Here is a 22741-nt window from a genome sequence, read left to right on the forward strand (position 1 = left end):
ATAAATGCGAAGTAATGCACATTGGAAAACATAATCCCAACTATACATATACAACAATGGTGTCTAAATTAGCTGTTACCATTCAAGAAAGAGATCTTGGCGTCATTGTGGCTAGTCATTTGAAAACATTTATTCAATCTGCAGCAGCAGTCAAAAAAGTGAACAGAATGTTGGGAATCATTAGGAAAGGTAATAAGACATAAAATATCTTATTGACTCTATATAAACCCATAGTATACCCACATCGTGAATACTGCCTGCAGATCTGGTCGCCCTATCTCAAAAAAGATATATTGGAATTGTAAAAGGTTCAGAAAAGGGCAACAAAAATGATTACGGGTATGGAGCATCTGCCATATGAGGAGAGATAAATAAGATTGGGACTTTTCAGCTTGGAAAAGAGACGACTAAGGGGGGATATGATAGAGGTCTATAAAATCATGATGGGTGTGGAGAAAGTAAATAAGGAAGTGTTATTTACTCCTTCTCATAACACAAGAACTAGAGGTCACCACAAGAAATTAATAGGCAGCAGGTTAAAAACAAACAAAGGAAGTATTTTTTCACACAATGCATGGTGGAAGTCCTTGCCAGAGGATGTTGTGAAGGCCAAGATTATAACAGGGCTCAAAAAAGAACTAGATACATTCATGGAGGATATGTCCATCAATGGCTATTAGCCCGGATGGGCAAGGATAGTGTCCCTGGAATCTGCTTGCAAGAAGCTAGGAATGGGCGACAGGGGATGGATCACTTTATGATTACCTGTTCTATTCATTCCCTCTGGGGCACCTGGTATTGGCCGTTGTCAGAAGACAGGATACTGGGCTAGATGGATCTTTGGTCTGACCCAGTATGGTCGTTCTTGTGTTCATATGTTCTTAAATATACAACTGAACTTTGACTTAATACAGCTTTGAAACTTTACTATGCAGAAGAAAAACTCTGCTTTTAACCATCTTAAATTAAATGAAACAAGCACAGAAACAGTTTCCTTACCTTATAAATTATTTTTTAAATTTCCCTTTTTTTTAATAATTTACATTTAACATAGTACTGTATTGTATTTGCTTTTTTACTTCTTTTTTTGTCTCTGCTACTACTGGATTGTATACTTCCACTTCCAAATGGTTGACTGGTCAGTTCATGATTCTGTTTTTTTGTAACACTAAAGTTCTATAAGAATAGTAAATCACTGAAATAGGTTACCTAGGGAGGTTATGGGATCCCATCATTCTGTTAGCTTTTTTGATTGCCACTGCATATTGAGCAGATTTTTTCAGAAAATTGCCCACAACAACTCCAAGATCTCCTTCTAGAATGGTAACAGCTAATTTAGATCCCATCATTTTTGTATGTGTTACTTTGTATTTATCAGCACTGAAGTTCATCTACCATTTTGTTGCCCAGTCACCCCACTTTGTGAGATTCCTTTGTAATTCTTCGCAGTCTGCTTTGGACTTGCCTATCTTGAGTAATTTAATATTATCTGCAAGCTTTGCCACCTCCCTGTTTACTCCCTTTTCCAGATCATTTATGAATATGTTGAACAGCATTGATCCCAGTGCAGCACTCTGCCAGCAAGGGCTGCTACAAAGCCGGCATGCCCTCTGATAGGAGTCTTGTTTGTATAAAAATAGCCATAAATAATTAGTCCAGTCATTTAAAAAATTAGTCTGTCTCCCTTGAAATCAAATATTCTGACTAGAGCAACAACCACAGAGATAAATATGTTCATTATGCTTTCAGTCAGAAGAGGAGGCATCATAAGCCTTTTCATGTTGTAATATTTTCTTTTTTATTCTGAGGTGCCCTCAAATGTGTGAGGTGCTCATGTCATGTAGTACCTTATTCTTCCACTAGCTCCAGTGAAGTCATGGGTATCAGAATTTGGCCCTGTATAAACGTAATTAAGATATACACAGATAGAGTGTTCAGAGGGAAAGGAAGACAAATTTCACACAGATGGGATTGTGGCTATGCCTGCATTTTGGTGGGGTTTTAAATATACGTTTATTATTTTATGTAAATAGCATTAGTCTTGGAAAGTCATTTAGGCCAACATTCCAAATTTGGATAGCTAAGGATAAACACCTAAATAAATATGTCTAGCTCTAGGCATCCAAATTTTGAAATGTTTATCTAAATGTCCAACACATACCTCACAGGAATATTGTGAGAATTACTTAGAGTTGAGCAAACAAAGGAGAATGTTTTTCCCAAATATTGTTTGAATTCAAAAGTGAATTTCTGTTTGCTCATTTTTGCAACCTGCTAATGTTCTCTTTCTGCAAGTTTCTGCTTTACCAGGAAGAATCTTCACAGAATGTTGTTTGGTTTTTTTTAGCTTGAACACTGGAATACTTATTGAAAGTGAAATCTGAATTTTATGCTAATTTGCCAATTATTTTTATGTGATCCAGGCACAGGAAAAAAGTTGTACCTTGCAACATATGTAATTAACCAGTACCCTTTGAATTTCAAAATTATTGAAATAGCAAATATTTACAACAAATTGCTGCCAAGCTGTTCACCAGAGGGGAGATAAGTTTTCTAAATAAATTTGCAAATCATTTTCAATAATTAATAAAATTGAATAATCTGCTCTTGAGCAAATCATGAACAGAAAATAGCAGCAATTCAATGAATTAAATATTTTCTGTAAATAATTTCCTCAACACTTTCCTCAGTACTACATAAACATGCTGTACATTTTAAATACTGAGGATACCCATTTCTATTTTCAAATATAAAGTAGATACCCTGGCCAGTTGAAAACTGTTTTTTTTTCCAAACTACTAAAAGCCACAAGTCCACATTAGTCTCTTTAGTGCCGCTGCATCTGTGAACAGAGTTCTGCTGTGAAAACATTAATTGTAACATGAATATTAATTAAATGACATTACTGCTTCCGATATGGTTGCATTCTGTTCATCCCACTGGATCTTTCCAGTGGAGCTATGGGTATTTGAAATAACATGATGTGGGGGAATTCAATCTACATCTACAGTGTATAAGATGAACACTGCAGCAGAAGTTCTCAGAGCTGTCCAGATGTTGCTTTCTAGGCCTTGTTGGTGTTCAAACCTAAGGTGTTAATGACTCACTGCCTAAAAACATTTTTTGGACAAAACATTAAATGATATGCAGTCTGTCTTAATATCAATCTAACTTCAAGGCGCATGTGGAAACATTTGAAATCTTTAGAAATGAACAATAAGATTTTTATTGCAATTACTATTTTTATGTAGAAAAATCTATCCATCTATCTATACACGCACACAGAAACACAGAGCTTAAATTGTCAAGCTATAGATTTGAGCCAAAATATTCATAGATGGCCACCTGACATTAGGCACATAAATCTTATTGAAGCACCTACAAAAATTATCAGACTTTCAGAAGTGTTGGGCACCCTCAGCTCTCACTAAGGTGAATGGGAGCTCTTGATGGTAGCTTCTCCAAAAATCAGAGCATTTTTTCAGTGGTCTAAATATGGAGTTGTCTTACTGTAAAACTCAAGCTGAACATTTTGTCTTTTATCATTAAAACATTTTACATGATCTTCTGCTGTTCTCAAAGGGAATAAAACAAGTCCTTTCACTTTTCTACAAAAGAGACTTTTATGTTAAATTTGAAATCACTGAAACTTGAAATAGTAGTGAGTACAGTCAAACAAAAGCCTCTGTAAATTCCTGAAAAAGGATAATGCAAACAAGAAGTAGTCGATGTTGTTTCATGACTTTAGTGGGACTTAACCTACGTACTTTGTGAATTGGGGTCTCTAAAAAGCAAGTCACAATAATTTTTTTCTGGATATAAAAAAAAAACAAAAACAGAAAATGAATCAAGACATTATAGCTACATCTATTATGATTGATAGATTAGCGCGTTGTTGTTTTTCATGACCGAAGATGATGCTAATGATGGTATTATATCTTGGAAGTACACTTACAGCTAAAAAGGCTGACGCGCAAGTGGCAGTCCTTTCGTAAGGAAATGCACAGGTAGCTTGATGCTGAGGAAGAAATTACAATCTTTGCCTGCTGCTGTTTACAAATCAGCCTCTGTGCCTCAAGATCCACACAGTAGTTAATCTTGAACTGGATAATCCCATCGTTGACTACCAGCTATAAATGTTTCAAGTTATGCTTCAAGTTATGACAAAGTGTGTCTTTGAAGAATTTCTTTTGGCCTCCTCATATGCGTTTGTCCACTTTCAATTTACCATACTGCTTTGGCATTCTGGTATCTTCAATGCTTAATATATGACAGGCCCAGCATAACTGTGATAGGATAAACATGGCTTCAATCCCTGTGGAATGACTACATTTCAGAACCTCATTATTGATAACTTTATCATGCCATTTATTTAGAGTATGGCCTGAAGATATCCTAAATGGAACATATGTAGAAGCTTAATGTGATGCCTGTAACAGGTCCAGGTCTGACAGGTCTGACATATAGCAAGATGGACAGCAAAATCACTTTATAAATGTTTATCTTGGTTTGAAACTTAATACCATTTTGCTACCAGACTCTGCTTAATAGTCTCTAAATGATGAACTGGCTTTGTTGATATGACTTGTCAACTGCTTGGGTATAGTCATATCGTTTGACAATATTCTACTGAGACAACGGAAGTGTGTAACAGCATTCAGCTGTGTAGTGCTGATGTTGACTTTTTGTTTCGTTTTGGATTTCCCTCCATCAGGTTTATAAAGGACCTCTGTCTTTTTTCAATTTGCATAAAGTTCTAACATTCCATGAAGCTATTATAATTTGTGTCATGAGCCACCTACATACAGATCTGCAGCTACGACCACCGGCTGCCCCATGCCCATTGCTTTGCCACTAACCAATCATTGTAAGATTTTTCTCCATCATCAGAACACATGCGTGAATTGTTTTTTGTAGTGATGGCTTACACCACATTATCCACGCTCTCTTGCCTGTTCACCTGTGCTCCAGTGATGGGCTTTCACAAGACGACTGGCAGGGGTTACGGTGCAGTCTATAGCCATAGATATGGAATCATTCTGTGTGCCCTTTATAGTAATAGAAAATTGCTATGCCTGCATCCAGTTGCTATGCTGTTTTACAGTGTAACTCTCTCATCCATCAAAAAACTGCTGAGGTCTTTACTGTGGACCTAAAAAGAAAAGGAGTACTTGTGGCACCTTAGAGACTAACAAATTTATTAGAGCATAAGCTTTCGTGAGCTACAGCTCACTTCATCGGATGCATTTGGTGGAAAAAACAGAGGAGAGATTTATATACACACACACAGAGAACATGAAACAATGGGTTTATCATACACACTGTAAGGAGAGTGATCACTTAAGATAAGCCATCACCAACAGCAGGGGGGGGAAGGAGGAAAACCTTTCATGGTGACAAGCAGGTAGGCTAATTCCAGCAGTTAACAAGAATATCAGAGGAACAGTGGGGGGTGGGGTGGGAGGGAGAAATACCAGGGGGAAATAGTTTTACTTTGTGTAATGACTCATCCATTCCCAGTCTCTATTCAAGCCTAAGTTAATTGTATCCAGTTTGCAAATTAATTCCAATTCAGCAGTCTCTCGTTGGAGTCTGTTTTTGAAGCTTTTTTGTTGAAGTATAGCCACTCTTAGGTCTGTGATCGAGTGACCAGAGAGATTGAAGTGTTCTCCAACTGGTTTTTGAATGTTATAATTCTTGACGTCTGATTTGTGTCCATTCATTCTTTTACGTAGAGACTGTCCAGTTTGGCCAATGTACATGGCAGAGGGGCATTGCTGGCACATGATGGCATATATCACATTGGTAGATGCACAGGTGAACGAGCCTCTGATGGTGTGGCTGATGTGATTAGGCCCTATGATGGTATCCCCTGAATAGATATGTGGACAGAGTTGGCAACGGGCTTTGTTGCAAGGATAGGTTCCTGGGTTAGTGGTTCTGTTGTGTGGTGTGTGGTTGCTGGTGAGTATTTGCTTCAGATTGGGGGGCTGTCTGTAAGCAAGGACTGGTCTGTCTCCCAAGATCTGAGAGAGCGATGGCTCGTCCTTCAGGATAGGTTGTAGATCCTTGATGATGCGTTGGAGGGGTTTTAGTTGGGGGCTGAAGGTGATGGCTAGTGGCGTTCTGTTATTTTCTTTGTTGGGCCTGTCCTGTAGTAGGTGACTTCTGGGTACTCTTCTGGCTCTGTCAATCTGTTTCTTCACTTCAGCAGGTGGGTACTGTAGTTGTAGGAATGCATGATAGAGATCTTGTAGGTGTTTGTCTCTGTCTGAGGGGTTGGAGCAAATGCGGTTATATCGTAGCGCTTGGCTGTAGACAATGGATCGAGTGGTATGATCTGGATGAAAGCTAGAGGCATGTAGGTAGGAATAGCGGTCAGTAGGTTTCCGATATAGGGTGGTGTTTATGTGACCATCGCTTATTAGCACCGTAGTGTCCAGGAAGTGGATCTCTTGTGTGGACTGGTCCAGGCTGAGGTTGATGGTGGGATGGATATTGTTGAAATCATGGTGGAATTCCTCAAGAGCTTCTTTTCCATGGGTCCAGATGATGAAGATGTCATCAATGTAGCGCAAGTAGAGTAGGGGCATTAGGGAACGAGAGCTGAGGAAGCGTTGTTCTAAGTCAGCCATAAAAATGTTGGCATACTGTGGGGCCATGCGGGTACCCATCGCAGTGCCGCTGATTTGAAGGTATACATTGTCACCAAATGTGAAATAGTTATGGGTCAGGACAAAGTCACAAAGTTCTGCCACCAGGTTAGCCGTGACAGTATCGGGGATACTGTTCCTGACGGCTTGTAGTCCATCTTTCTGTGGAATGTTGGTGTAGAGGGCTTCTACATCCATAGTGGCTAGGATGGTGTTTTTAGGAAGATCACCAATGGACTGTAGTTTCCTCAGGAAATCGGTGGTGTCTCGAAGATAGCTGGGAGTGCTGGTAACGAAGGGCCTGAGGAGGGAGTCTACATAGCCAGACAATCCTGCTGTCAGGGTGCCAATGCCTGAGATGATGGGGCGTCCAGGATTTCCAGGTTTATGGATCTTGGGTAGCAGATAGAATACCCCAGGTCCTGGCTCCAGGGGTGTGTCTGTGCGGATTTGTTCTTGTGCTTTTTCAGGGAGTTTCTTGAGCAAATGCTGTAGTTTCTTTTGGTAACTCTCAGTGGGATCAGAGGGTAATGGCTTGTAGAAAGTGGTGTTGGAGAGCTGCCTAGTAGCCTCTTGTTCATACTCTGACCTATTCATGATGACGACAGCACCTCCTTTGTCAGCCTTTTTGATTATGATGTCAGAGTTGTTTCTGAGGCTGTGGATGGCACTGTGTTCTGCATGGCTGAGGTTATGGGGTAAGCGATGCTGCTTTTCCACAATTTCAGCTCGTGCACGTCGGCGGAAGCAGTCTATGTAGAAATCCAGGCTGCTGTTTCGACCTTCAGGAGGAGTCCACCTAGAATCCTTCTTTTTGTAGTGTTGGCAGGAAGGTCTCTGTGGGTTAATATGTTGGTCAGAGGTGTGTTGGAAATATTCCTTGAGTCTGAGACGTCGAAAATAGGATTCTAGGTCACCACAGAACTGTATCATGTTCGTGGGGGTGGAGGGGCAAAAGGAGAGGCCCCGAGATAGGACAGATTCTTCCGCTGGGCTAAGAGTATAGTTGGATAGATTAACAATATTGCTGGGTGGGTTACGGGAACCATTGTTGTGGCCCCTTGTGGCATATAGTAGTTTAGATAGCTTAGTGTCCTTTTTCTTTTGTAGAGAATCAAAGTGTGTTTTGTAAATGGCTTGTCTAGTTTTTGTAAAGTCCAGCCACGAGGAAGTTTGTGTGGAAGGTTGGTTCTTTATGAGAGTATCCAGTTTTGAGAGCTCATTCTTAATCTTTCCCTGTTTGCTGTAGAGGATGTTGATCAGGTGGTTCCGCAGTTTCCTTGAGAGTGTGTGGCACAAGCTGTCAGCATAGTCTGTGTGGTATGTAGATTGTAATGGATTTTTTACCTTCAGTCCTTTCGGTATGATGTCCATCTGTTTGCATTTGGAGAGGAAGATGATGTCTGTCTGTATCTGTGCGAGTTTTTTCATGAAGTTGACAGATTTCCACTCTATACGGCTAAATTCAGTGCCTTGCATAATCACAGGTTTCAGAGTAGCAGCCGTGTTAAAATCCATAAACCTGGAAATCCTGGACGCCCCATCATCTCAGGCATTGGCACCCTGACAGCAGGATTGTCTGGCTATGTAGACTCCCTCCTCAGGCCCTTCGTTACCAGCACTCCCAGCTATCTTCGAGACACCACCGATTTCCTGAGGAAACTACAGTCCATTGGTGATCTTCCTAAAAACACCATCCTAGCCACTATGGATGTAGAAGCCCTCTACACCAACATTCCACAGAAAGATGGACTACAAGCCGTCAGGAACAGTATCCCCGATACTGTCACGGCTAACCTGGTGGCAGAACTTTGTGACTTTGTCCTGACCCATAACTATTTCACATTTGGTGACAATGTATACCTTCAAATCAGCGGCACTGCGATGGGTACCCGCATGGCCCCACAGTATGCCAACATTTTTATGGCTGACTTAGAACAACGCTTCCTCAGCTCTCGTTCCCTAATGCCCCTACTCTACTTGCGCTACATTGATGACATCTTCATCATCTGGACCCATGGAAAAGAAGCTCTTGAGGAATTCCACCATGATTTCAACAATTTCCATCCCACCATCAACCTCAGCCTGGACCAGTCCACACAAGAGATCCACTTCCTGGACACTACGGTGCTAATAAGCGATGGTCACATAAACACCACCCTATATCGGAAACCTACTGACCGCTATTCCTACCTACATGCCTCTAGCTTTCATCCAGATCATACCACTCGATCCATTGTCTACAGCCAAGCGCTACGATATAACCGCATTTGCTCCAACCCCTCAGACAGAGACAAACACCTACAAGATCTCTATCATGCATTCCTACAACTACAGTACCCACCTGCTGAAGTGAAGAAACAGATTGACAGAGCCAGAAGAGTACCCAGAAGTCACCTACTACAGGACAGGCCCAACAAAGAAAATAACAGAACGCCACTAGCCATCACCTTCAGCCCCCAACTAAAACCCCTCCAACGCATCATCAAGGATCTACAACCTATCCTGAAGGACGAGCCATCGCTCTCTCAGATCTTGGGAGACAGACCAGTCCTTGCTTACAGACAGCCCCCCAATCTGAAGCAAATACTCACCAGCAACCACACACCACACAACAGAACCACTAACCCAGGAACCTATCCTTGCAACAAAGCCCGTTGCCAACTCTGTCCACATATCTATTCAGGGGATACCATCATAGGGCCTAATCACATCAGCCACACCATCAGAGGCTCGTTCACCTGTGCATCTACCAATGTGATATATGCCATCATGTGCCAGCAATGCCCCTCTGCCATGTACATTGGCCAAACTGGACAGTCTCTACGTAAAAGAATGAATGGACACAAATCAGACGTCAAGAATTATAACATTCAAAAACCAGTTGGAGAACACTTCAATCTCTCTGGTCACTCGATCACAGACCTAAGAGTGGCTATACTTCAACAAAAAGCTTCAAAAACAGACTCCAACGAGAGACTGCTGAATTGGAATTAATTTGCAAACTGGATACAATTAACTTAGGCTTGAATAGAGACTGGGAATGGATGAGTCATTACACAAAGTAAAACTATTTCCCCATGGTATTTCTCCCTCCCACCCCACCCCCCACTGTTCCTCTGATATTCTTGTTAACTGCTGGAATTAGCCTACCTGCTTGTCACCATGAAAGGTTTTCCTCCTTCCCCCCCCTGCTGTTGGTGATGGCTTATCTTAAGTGATCACTCTCCTTACATGATAAACCCATTGTTTCATGTTCTCTGTGTGTGTGTATATAAATCTCTCCTCTGTTTTTTCCACCAAATGCATCCGATGAAGTGAGCTGTAGCTCACGAAAGCTTATGCTCTAATAAATTTGTTAGTCTCTAAGGTGCCAGAAATACTGTGGACCTAGTATCTAGTGCAATGGCATTGTTGGGGCACAAGCCTATGTGAAGCATCCAGTGCCAGTGATCAATGTAGGGATTAAGAACATAAGAATTTACTGGGTCTGAACAAAGGTCCATCTAACCCATTATCCTGTCTTCCGACAATGGCCCATGCCAGTTGTTTCAGAGGGAATGAACAGAACAGGTAATCATGAAGTGATCAGTTCCCTATTGACTGTTCCCAGCTTCTGGCAAATAGAGGCTAGAGACACCATCCCTGACCATCCTGGTTAATAGCCATTGATGGACTTATCTTCCATGAAATTATCTAGTTCTTTTTTGAATCCTGTTATAGTCTTGGCCTTCACGACATCCTCTGGCAAAGAGTTACACAGGTTGATTTTGAGTTGTGTAAAGAAATATTTCCTTTTGTTTGTTTTAAACCTGCTTCCTGTTAATTTCATTTGGTGACCCCTGGTTCTTGTAAATAACACTTCTTTATTCGCTTTCTCCACACCAAGATTTTTTAGACCTCCCTCATACCTCCCCTTAGTTGTCTCTTTTCCAAGATGAAATGTAATTAGCTAATTCTTCTGCCATCATCCCTGGCCAAAAACTAGCCCCATTTAGGTGAAAAGAAGGCTGATTGCTGGTACATAGCCTCTCCACGGGCAAGGCCCTTGCCTTACAGCCTAAGTGGTACCAACAGGTAACTGGGTCCTTGTGCACCCAAGCAAATTCTGCCAGGGAAATTGGTGCAGAATCAGGTCCCAGAAGTGTAATGAACAGGCCTGAAGGTGTATGGAACATGCTCTGACACCCACTAACCTATGTCCCAGAGATGAGCTAGATTAATAAAACAGAGCTACTATTTGTGGTACATGACCTGTTGGGTGAAGAAATGACAGTGATTCTCTATGTTCAGGATGACTAAATTAAGTTTTAACCATTGTACCTCATATGACAAGTCTATGAATTGCAGTGTATGCTAGTTGTGCCAAACCTTTGGTAAATGAAATAAAAAATGAAGGATCAATTTCTGACCACCTGTACACAGATATGCAATGTGGGGAGAGGCTCAAGTCTTCATCTTTTCCCCTATGTCCCTATAAAGAGATTGGGCACAACTACAGTCCTTGAATTTCTGGATCTCCAAAAGTAGTGGGACACAAATGAGTCCTAAGTATTAACCATGAAGTTGGATATACATAGGAGAACCTTTGTGCCCATATGAAGCCTCATTACCTATTGCTGGATTGAGACTTAAAGTTTCCCAACTTTTCATTGGTTTTCTATGCATCTTTTTCAATGGGGAAACTTATGGTTGTCAAACCATAATTCCAGCACCCTGATGTGTACATAGTGGTGGATGAAACTGGGTAAAAGCCTACTGAGAGTTTTTAGGTTAAGTTTAGAGGCAAGAGCAACAAGTGTGATTTTGTGGTGGGCATCTGCTATAGACCACCAGACCAAGAGAATGAGGTAGACAAGGCTTTCTTCGGACAACTAACAGAAGTTTCCAGATCACAGGCCCTGGATCTCATGGGAGACTTCAATCACCCTGACATCTGCTGGGAGAGAAATACAGCAGAACACAGACAATCCAGGAAGTTTTTGGAGGGTGTTGGGGACAAATTCCTGGTGCAAGTGCTGGAGGAACTAACTAGGGGCCATGCTCCTCTTGACCTGCTGCTCACAAACAGGGAAGAATTGGTAGGGGAAGTAGAAGTGGGTGATAACCTGGGCTGCATTGACCATAAGATGGTCAAGTTCAGGATCCTGACAAAAGGAAGAAAGGAGAGCTGCAGAATACGGACCCTGGACTTTAGAAAAGCAGACTTTGACTCTCTCTGGGAACTGATGGGCAGGATCCCCTGGGAGGCTAATATGAGAGAGAAAGTCGTCCAGGAGACCTGGCTGTATTTTAAAGAAACTTTATTGTGGGGGCAGGAACGAACCATCGCAATGTGCAGAAAGAATAGCAAATATGGCAGGCAACCAGCTTGGCTTAACGGAGAAATCTTCGGTGATCTTAAGCACAGAAAGAAAGCTTACAAAAAGTGGACAGATGACTAGGGAGGAGTATAAAAATATTTCTCGAGCATGCAGGGGTATAATCAAGAAGGCCAAAGCACAATTGGAGTTGCAGTTAGCAAGGGATGTGAAGGGTAACAAGAAGGGTTTCTACAGGTATGTTAGCAACAAGAAGAAGGTCACAGAAAGTGTGGGATCTTTATTGAATGGGGGGATAACCTACTGACAGATTATATGGAAAAAGCTGAATACTCAATGCTTTTTTTGCCTCAGTCTTCACAGACAAGGTCAGCTCCCAGACTGCTGCACTGGGCAGCATAGTATGGGGAAGAGGTGAGCAGCCCACAGTGGTGAAAGAATAGGTTAAGGACTATTTAGAAAAGCTGATGGGGCTGGATCTAATGCATCCGAGGGTGTTGAGGGAGTTAGATTGTGTGATTGCAGAGCCATTGGCCATTATTTTTTAAAACTCTTGGTGATCAGGGGAGGTCTCAAATGATTGGAAAAAGGTAAATATAGTGCCCATCTTTAAAAAAGGGAAGAAGGAGAATCCGGGGAACTACAGACTGGTCAGCCTCACCTCAATCCCTGGAAAAATCATGAAGCAGGTCATCAAGGAATCCATTTTGAAGCACTTGGAGGAGAGGAAGGTGATCAGGAACAGTCAACATGGATTCATCAAGGGCAAGTCATGCCTGACCAACCTGACTGCTTTCTATGATGAGATAACTGGCTCTGTGGATATGGGGAAAGCAGAGGACATGATATATCTTGACTTAAGCAAAGCTTTTGATACAGTCTCCCACAGTATTCTTGCCAGCAAGTTAAAAAAGTATGGATTGGATGAATGGACTATAAGGTGGACAGAAAGCTGGCTAGATCGTCCAGCTCTATGGGTAGTGATCGACAGTTTGATGTCTAGTTGGCAGCCGGTATCAACCGGAGTATTGGTCCTGGGGCCGGTTTTGTTGAACATCTTAATTAATGATCTGGATGATGGGATGGATTGCACCCTCAGCAAGTTCGCGGATGACACTGCGAGGGGGAGAGGTAGATATGCTGGAGGTCAGGAATAGGGTCCTGAGTGACCTAGACAAATTGGAAGATTGGCCCAAAAGAAATCTGATGAGGTTCAACAAGGACAAGAGTCCTGCACTTAAGACAAAAGAATCCCATGCATTGCTACAGGCTGGGAACACAGATAGATAGTATTGTACCAGATGACCACCAGCCCCCTTTTTTGTTCTACAACTACTTATCACAGTGTTTATGAACTAATTCTGTGAACCTGCACAACACCATGCTGTACACATGCTAACTGCAGACTTCAGAGTAGCAGCTGTGTTAGTCTGTATTCGCAAAAAAGAAAAGGAGTACTTGTGGCACCTTAGAGACTACCAAGTTTATTTGCGCATAAGTTTTCGTGAGCTCACAAGTGCCACAAGTACTCCTTTTCTTAACTGCAGACTGTAAGAGGAAAACTCCAGTCGATCACTTCTTTGCAATTCTAACATCTCCCACATATCAATCAACAGCTAGCTTGAAGATTGTTACTGGACCAGATATTTTCGGAAACCGAAGCACTTGGTAGCTAAATTCTTGTTATCTGACAGAAGTGGATGCTGGGCATTATGTAGCAGTATAGAACTTCCTTACTTACTATAGGCCAAATTGTCTCATGGGATACCAGATGCATGGACTAGAGAGTGCTGTGGGACCATTGTACATGGTGTGGATTGCAAAATCCAAGGTACCTTATTATGGGAAGAAGACAGCAGTGACTGGAAAACCTGTGGCTTACCATTGTTACTAGATTGATAGTATTATAGTCTGCACCATTTCACCTGAACCAGAGCTAAAGATCTCATCCCAGGTAGTCCAAGAAACTGATGCAACCTACTCTTATAAAATAGCCAGGATGCCTGTTGTACGGTGTGCATGCCAGAACAGTTCTAGCTTATCCTGAGCTTGAGAATGTTTTTTTACCCAGTATCGAAAGGGCATGACTTTACTCAAAACTATATCAAAAGCAGTAGATTTTATGTTTGGTTTGGGTTTTTTCTTGTTTTTAAATAGGGAGGTTTAAAAATCAATGTTAATGAGAATTTTACCTGAATAAGAAATTAAGGATTGAGCTCAATGACAATCAGTGCATGGACATAAAAACAAATCATCCACCAGACATGCCATGAAAATAACGCTAGTGTTAACAGGACTGGACAGGTCAACCTGAGGCCTAAAGAAGCAGATATAACTTTTTGTTTTATATTATTGTAATTCAGAAACTGACAGTCCTGAATGTAGAGCAAGTGTTGATATATTTTTGCATGTAATTATTCTATTACCATTAATTGTCCTAGTCCTACTTACTAATTCATGCCTTCATATTTACCATGAGTAATTTGCAGCCTCGCTAACAAAGAAAAACAAACATTATGAACTGACTTGTGTCAGATTCAATTACTTAAGTTTAATCAGAATGGTCTAATTAAAGACTGAAAGATAATGGTGTAATAAATAAACAAGTCTGTATTGGTTATAAATGTGAGCTCAAGTTTTCTGAAGGATGTCTTTTTTAAAGAAACTTCATTCTCACTGTCCTCAGACCAAGAAATTAAATACTTTTCCCGGCAGCGAGTTAAATTGTGAAATCAGTGGAGTATTACTCAGCTTTACGATGGTATATCAGAGTATGGCAAATTGCTACTTCATATCATGATGTGTTTACAGCCACTTTGCATGGGTGAAAACAACTACACAAGTTACATGGCAATGGAGGATCCTGCCAATTTATATTGGCTAGAGATTTAAAAAGCGATTACAGTTTTCAAATGTAAAACTCTCAATTTTCATTTTGATTTTAATGATCTTTATTTGGTTTCAATTACTTTAAAAAATAATAAAGTGGAGGTGGAATTCTACAAGGCACAGTACTGAATTGGGAGGAAGGGAGGGCTTGAACTAGACGGCTTGAAACTACCTCTGTGCTCTTCTTATTCTGGTCTGATCTAGGGGTCAAAAAGACCCTCTGAGGGCTGCTTTAAGTTACGGCAGCTCATTCTGTAAGTTCTTGTTTATGGCCGTCCAATGCCTGCACTGAAATCCCACCCACGATTTTAAAATCCTTTGCCCAAGATGACACATAGCGTACTGATCTAACAACATGTCTACTCAAGTGCTCTAGAGTCCAGCCTGGTAGTATCCATGCACTGTATGCGAATGTAGACACGCTGGGTAAAATCCCAGCACCAATTAAGTCAATAGCTAAATTCCCATTGACTTCAAGTGAGGCAGGATTTCTCATTTTTTTGGCGTAAATATTGGATTGGAGGTTTTACCCCTCATGGTAATCTGTCCAAAACTCAGCTCCTTGTTTGCACACAAGACACTGTAAAAATCCATATTTCCCCTAGAATAACATTATTTTTTGAAAAAAAGAAAAGGAGTACTTGTGGCACCTTAGAGACTAACAAATTTATTTGAGCATAAGCTTTCGTGAGCTACAGCTCACTTCATTGGATACATTCAGTGGAAAATACAGTGGGGAGATTTATATACATAGAGAACATGAAACAATGGGTGTTACCATTTACACTATAACAAGAGTGATCACTTAAGGTAAGCTATTACCAGCAGGAGAGCGGGCGTGGGGACCTTTTGTAGTGATAATCAAGGTGGGCCATTTCCAGCAATTGACAAGAATGTCTGAGGAACAGTGGGGAGTGGGGTGGTGGTGGGGAAATAACATGGGGAAATAGTTTTACTTTGTGTAATGACCCATCCACTCCCAGTCTCTATTCAAGCTTAAGTTAATTGTATCCAGTTTCAAATTAATTCCAATTCAGCTGTCTCCCGTTGGAGTCTGTTTTTGAAGTTTTTTTGTTGAAGAATTATGACTTTGAGGTCTATAATCGAGTGACCAAAGAGATTGAAGTGTTCTCTGACTGGTTTTTGAATGTTATAATTCTTGACGTCTGATTTGTGTCCATTTATTCTTTTATGTAGAGACTGTCCAGTTTGACCAATGTACATGGCAGAGGGACAGTGCTGGCACATGATGGCATATATCACATTGGTAGATGTGCAGGAGCGAGCCTCTGATAGTTTGGCTGATGTGATTAGGCCCTATGATGGTGTTCCCTGAATAGATATGTGGACAGAGTTGGCAACGGGCTTTGTTGCAAGGATAGGTTCCTGGGTTAGTGGTTCTGTTGTGTGGTGTGTGGTTGCTCTTCAGATTGGGGGGCTGTCTGTAAGCAAGGACTGGCCTGTCTCCCAAGATCTATGAGAGTGATGGGTCATCCTTCAGGATAGGTTGTAGCTCCTTAATGATGCGTTGGAGAAGTTTTAGTTGGGGACGAAGGTGATGGCTAGCGTTATTTTCTTTGTTGGGCCTGTCTTTTTGCGAATACAGACTAACACGGCTGCTACTCTGAAACCTGTCATTATTTTTTGATTAAATTATTAGTGTTAAGGATTTTTTTTTACCTTTAGAATAGTGGGTGGAGCCTTGTATGAAACCAAGTAGGAGTGTTTGTATGCTTTTGAAAGCAGGTCAGTTCCTCTTTTTTTTCTTTTGTAATCTGTGTTCCAGATATTTTGCATAAAAAGTGATCTCGGAATCTGAAGCTCAAACTAGGGTATATCAAGGCAGTCTGAGAGCTTGTCTGCATGGTACATTACTCTGCACTAGGTCGGTATATATTCTAGTGTGCACTAGCAAGTTGTGCCCTAACTGGTCTGTGTGATCCCTGCTGATGTGCACTAAAAGTTTTCTAGTGTGCATTAATGTAGTCCTGTTCCAAATAGTACATTAATGCACATTAGAGATCTTTTAGTGCACGCCAGTAGGGTCCATTTAGGTGAGTTAGTGCATGACACACTAGCGGGCACTCGAATTAACACCCTCTACTGTGGACTAATGTACCATGTAAACAAATTCTGGAAAGAAAAGACAAAAATCCTCACTCCTTTAGGGTCACAAGCTTCCATACAGATATCATGTAATGGATCCAGGACAGCAGGCACTTCAAAGCAAGTGGTCTACCTTGGGAGCTAAGAGAAAGACTCTACTCAAGACATCCAATGACATGCAGTCAAAGCAAAGCTCAGGACCCTTATGGGGGAAGATGGAAATCTTTAGAGATGGGCACTAAGAAACTGACAGAAAATAGGGGGGAAATGTGCAGTTTCAAAAATCAGTTGTCAATTTACAGATGTAGTACAGTTCCCATTTACTGACTTCCCAGATGATTCTAGCGATTAGCTGGTGTTCAACTACATGGTCTCTTGACTACAAGAAGTGGTACCATTCTTTGTTTTTTGAGAGCAAATGAGTTTGGATCCATGAAACTACTTCTGAATGTATTAACTTCCCTCATTCTCTTTGTCCTGCTGGTCCTCTCATCCGCCTCTGCTTGAATTGCAATAGCTTTTAGTTTGGTTCTTGTTTAAGTGGATAAATTTCTCATGGTCACTTTATTTCATGCGATTGCTTTGTTCTGTGTTATCTGGTTGTTATTTTCCCATGTGGGATGCTCACTGCCTTCATCTATGTTTATTTCTGGGAAAAGACATTCATTTCAGTGTAAGACAGGATTTAACTGACAGTTTGGGGATTTTTTAGAAGTTACTTGTAAAATTAACTGTTTGAGATTTTTGATGGCATCTTTTTAAAATATTAATTAAAAATATTTTAAAACAATGAGCATGCAAATCCGCAGAGGACTCAGTCAAGAAACAAAAAAGAGGCAAATTGGGCTAAGAAAGACTCATAGATGCTCAAATTAAAATTAAAATGCTAGTCATTCCATCTGGCCAGAAAGATCTGGACCTGCTTTTTGCACAAATGGCCACAGCAAAAGCATTATTTGCAAAGCGAAGTTCAGTGCCATTATGTATATAGCAGTATTATTGTATTCTTCTACCTTACAAAATTAGCCAATATATCATAAAAATTCCTTCCTAATCCCTGCAATGATAAACTTATGTCCTCAGGTGTGAGCTGGCATCCATCTCTGTATGTACATGGAGAAACCTTAGAAATGGGATGGAGGATGACATGGATGGATATGGATGGACATGGAGAAACCTTAGAACCTTGGGTTGCTGTTTCCTGTTTCTCCACACTTATAGTTGGCATAGTTGTTTTTATGATTTAATTTCCCTCAGTTTGAACATATTTGGCTTTTCATGGATTTTAAGAGCAGAAGGGACTATTATCATCGCCTAGTCTCACCTCTTTCATAACACTAAGGACATCACCCAATAATTTCTGCATCAAGCCATGATCTCTGTGCTAGAACACATAGGACATGATCAAATACAGCTCCTCTTTGGCATATTTCTAGATCTTTCTGTCATTTGAGTTTTGTGTGCTTGGTATTTGTTTTAAAAGTGAGACCCAGCTAGGTCAGTTGCAAGCAGTTAGGATAAGGACGTAGGGTACAATTTTCAAAAGCACCAACATGTCTTCAGATCCTCAGTCCCCATTAGGATCCTAAGTCACAGGATCCTAAGTCACTTGTGTGCTATTGAAAATGTTACCCATAGTTTGTAAGAAAAAAATATTTGAACCACAGATTTTTTCCCTCTAATGTGAATCCAACTAGCCAACCCAAAAGGAAGGGCCAAATTAACTGTGCAGGGCTGGGGGGGGGGGGGGAGGGAAGCTCCCTGTGAATGGGGAGTGTAGAGATAGGAGAGGGAGAGGGAGTGAGGGGAAATTCTTACACTCAGTGTGGGAGGAGAGGAAGCTGGCTCCTGCCTGGGGAAGAGTCCCCAGGGGACCCTACCTGATCCCAGGCCCAGTGCCACCAATTCTCTATCCCTGCTCCCTATTCCCTGGCCTGATCCTGGGCCCCACAATGGATGATTCAGCTTCTGAGGGTCCCTCTATCACTGTCAACCCTCGATCTGCAGATGTGCGTAAATTCATGAGAGCACAGCCTCTACAATATTTCCATTGTGTGGGTGCTAGTCCCTCCTTCTTTCCTGGTTCCATCGCCCCTGGTGCAAGGTCTATGCCAGTTTTTCCCAACACAGATCATTTTGGAGGAGCCCAAAAGAAAGTCCTCCAATGGGGAAGTGATGGTGGCACAAAACAGTGACAAATCTCCCCTACCCCTATTCTTCCAGTGCACCCAAAGTGGGTGGTGTTATCTGAGAACCTGGAAAGAACAAGAAATGCTCTCCACCCCAGCCACACTGGCCTGAGCACTGGGCTGCCTCAGCCCCTGGCTGCCAGCTGAAGCAGAGTCCCGGCCAGCTTCAGGGGAGAGGAGGAATGAGGGTGGGGCCTTGGGGCAGAGCGAGGGCGAGGCCATGACCTGAGTTAGGGGAGGCTTAACCTCCCCTAGCCTATGATACCAGCTGCCCATGGCTCTCTGACCCCTACATACAGTGGACATATAATCATAGCTTGCTCGGGACTTCCCCTGAAACAAAATGCCCCTCTCAGCTCATTCCTGAGCAGTATGGGTTCACACTGCCCCAACACTGGACTGTATCTTAAAGACACATTGAACCATCTGGTGTTTCATAGAACATATACATAAGTTACGCATTATGGAACTTACAAAAATCTGTTTCTTAACAGATGTGATAGATTTAGTGATATGTTGGGTATTCTTGAGGAGTTCTCTGTTGTACAAATTTTGCTATACATACAGGTAAACTCATCAGAACTGAATCCTAGTTTAGTGATGCTTTAGTGAACCAAATGAATGATCACACTACAAGAAGGATGTGGAAAAATTGGAAAACGTCCAGCGGAGGGCAACAAAAATGATTAGGGGACTGGAACACATGACTTATGAGGAGAGGCTGAGGGAACTGGGATTGTTTAGTCTGCAGAAGAGAAGAATGAGGGGGGATTTGATAGCTGCTTTCAACTACCTGAAAGGGGGTTCCAAAGAGGATGAATCTAGACTGTAGCAGATGACAGAATGAGGAATAATGGTCTCAAGTTTTAGTGGGGGAGTTTTCGGTTGGATATTAGGAAAAACTTTTTCACTAGGAGGGTGGTGAAGCACTGGAATGCGTTACCTAGGGAGTTGGTGGAATCTCCTTCCTTGGAAGTTTTTAAGGTCAGGCTTGACAAAGCCCTGGCTGGGATGTTTTAGTTGGGGATTGGTCCTGCTTTGAGCAGGGGATTGAATTAGATGACCTCCTGAGGTCCCTTCCAGCCCTGATATTCTATGATTCTATCTATGTAAAAATCAACCCCACCACTCTTAATAAACCCTCCTCTGACTTCAATTTTCAGGCTTTATACTGAGCTGTCATATACTACTGTACATTCATGTGAGGTATTTGGATCACAATTCCAACTGTTTTCCTTTTTAAACCCGATAGTGCATTCTCTTTTGATTGTTGTTGGTTAGTGTGCAGTCCTCATGGAGATGGAGAGAGGCTGCCTTCTAGGAGTTAAGGGGCTGACTAACACTGTGAAATGAGAATACAGGCCAGATGGGAAATTTGAATACTGTATTCAAAATCTGTCAGACTAGCTCTTATTTTTCCAAAGGCTTCAGGTGTTCTCAAGATCCTTGGAAAATTAGTTTTTCATTGCACTATTCGTGGACTTTGATCCTTTGGAAATCATTCTTTGAATCTAGGATTCTTCCAATTTATTCATCACTTCTAGTGTACTATATAGAAATACCTATTTTGAATATACAGTAGTACTGTAATGCTTTAAAAAGTTTTTATCAGTTGTAATATAAAACAAAATATATTCAGTTTATCAGAGCAGATCTATAGTACTTCTACTCTAATACTGCAAAAACCCTTACATATGGGATTAATACTTATTCTTCTAGGTCAACTGAAATCAATGGGACTATTCACTTAAGGACTGATCCAGGAAAGCACTTAATCCTATGCTTAACCTTAAGCATATGAGAAGTCCTATGGTTCCATAAAGTTTACACTCATGAGTGAAGAAAGCATGAGACTGGGCCCTTGATCCTCACATAATTAATGGGCTTATATTTCTTAATATGGAGTTTGTTTAGTTTTTATTCCATCATTTCTGTTTACCACTGTAGAACTGGAATTGTTTATGATTTCATGAAGTTAGGTTTTTATCATGTCATAAGAAAGATCACAGCTGTTTTTTAGTTCATGTCATAAATATAAAATCCAAAAAATACAGAATATTAGATCTCTGATATTCATTCAGTACCTAAATTTAAAGAGTATCCAGACCTTTGGTCTGACGAGGTCCCTGCTGTACCATGGTTACATTAGGTGTGTGTGACACAGCTTTAATGATACTAACGCACAAATGTGACAATATTTGTTTGGATACCGCTAAGGGTTAATCCCTTCCTAATACTTACTTGCACACCAAGTTAATATTTTTAATTAGCTTGACTAACTGTGTAGAATTATTTTTAAAGGGGAAAAAATGTCACAGTTACTAACTGGAAAAGATTCAGTCCACTGATTTGTGACAGTTAACCATATGGATGTCTCCTGACAAAGGTGAAGCATCTGCTCAGAGGAATCCCAGGACAGTCACAGACCTGCCTGTTTATAGTCAGGTGCTTAATAAATAAATAAAAAGCATATGTACTAGTTGTATTTATGTCCAAGTCCTGATGCTTAAGCAAGATCTACATTTGGTACATAGCACAAGGTAACCCATTTCAGTAGCTCTTATGTGCTGACAGTGCTATTGAGGAGGAAGGAAATATTAATTTGCCTTCATCTATAAAAAGCAGGACAATTTGCTGGAGTATGAGAAGACTTTTGGTTTAGCTCTGTTCAGCAGAGGTGTATGCAAATGATTAACTTTGCTCTACTAGTTGTTGTCAGTGGTTAATAAAAAAAACAAACTGCAGAAGTAGAACAGTTCAGTAGCAGATATCAAGAGGCCTGTTATTTCTTGAGTATCTTCACATTTTTTGAATATGGTGGAAGGTTACATCTATAGATTCTGTCTTTGGGGGATAGTGCTTCAGCCACTGGATAGAGCCGTGATATGGAGACAGCTTTGGTGGCACAGATGGACAACCTTCTACGACTATGGATAAAAAACAAACTTCATTGTTCATGCTGTTGGATCAATGCAAAGCCTAGAAATTTGATGTTTCTCTTCTCCAGAAATCCTCCATGTGGGGTTCTACATGGATCAATCTCATCCTATTTCCTTTTTGAACTTATGTATGATACATTTTGGAGGGGTCATGAGGTACCACAGTATAATATATCCTTTCTACGTACCCTTTTCAGCAAACATTGTTTGCCTCTGTCACACAGATATCATAGTATCCTCCAGAGGGAAGAAAATGTTGTTCCTGTTATTGTCCTTCATGACCAAAGATGACACTAATGACAGTATTATATCTTGAAATATATCTTTGTGGCTAAAAGCAGATGCACAAGAGGCAGTACTTTTCACGTTGAATGCATATGTAGCTCAGTATCGAGGAAGGGATTCTAGTTTGTGTCTGCTAAACCTTTCACTGTTTATGATTCACACACTGTGATTCAAGAGCCAAGTGGCAATTAATCTCAAACTAAGTAGCCCAATTGTTTACTGCTGCTCGCCAGCATGATCTATCTGTTGCTGCTGACTCCCAACTGTCAATGTCAATGTTGCATTGCTTTAAGTTATGCTTCAGAGTGTCCTTGAAGCAGTTCTGCTGGCGGCCTTGTTTGCGGTTACCCACTTTCAGT

The sequence above is a fragment of the Dermochelys coriacea genome, chromosome 1, assembly GCF_009764565.3.
Source record: "Dermochelys coriacea isolate rDerCor1 chromosome 1, rDerCor1.pri.v4, whole genome shotgun sequence".
Taxonomy (NCBI): Eukaryota; Metazoa; Chordata; order Testudines; family Dermochelyidae; genus Dermochelys; species Dermochelys coriacea.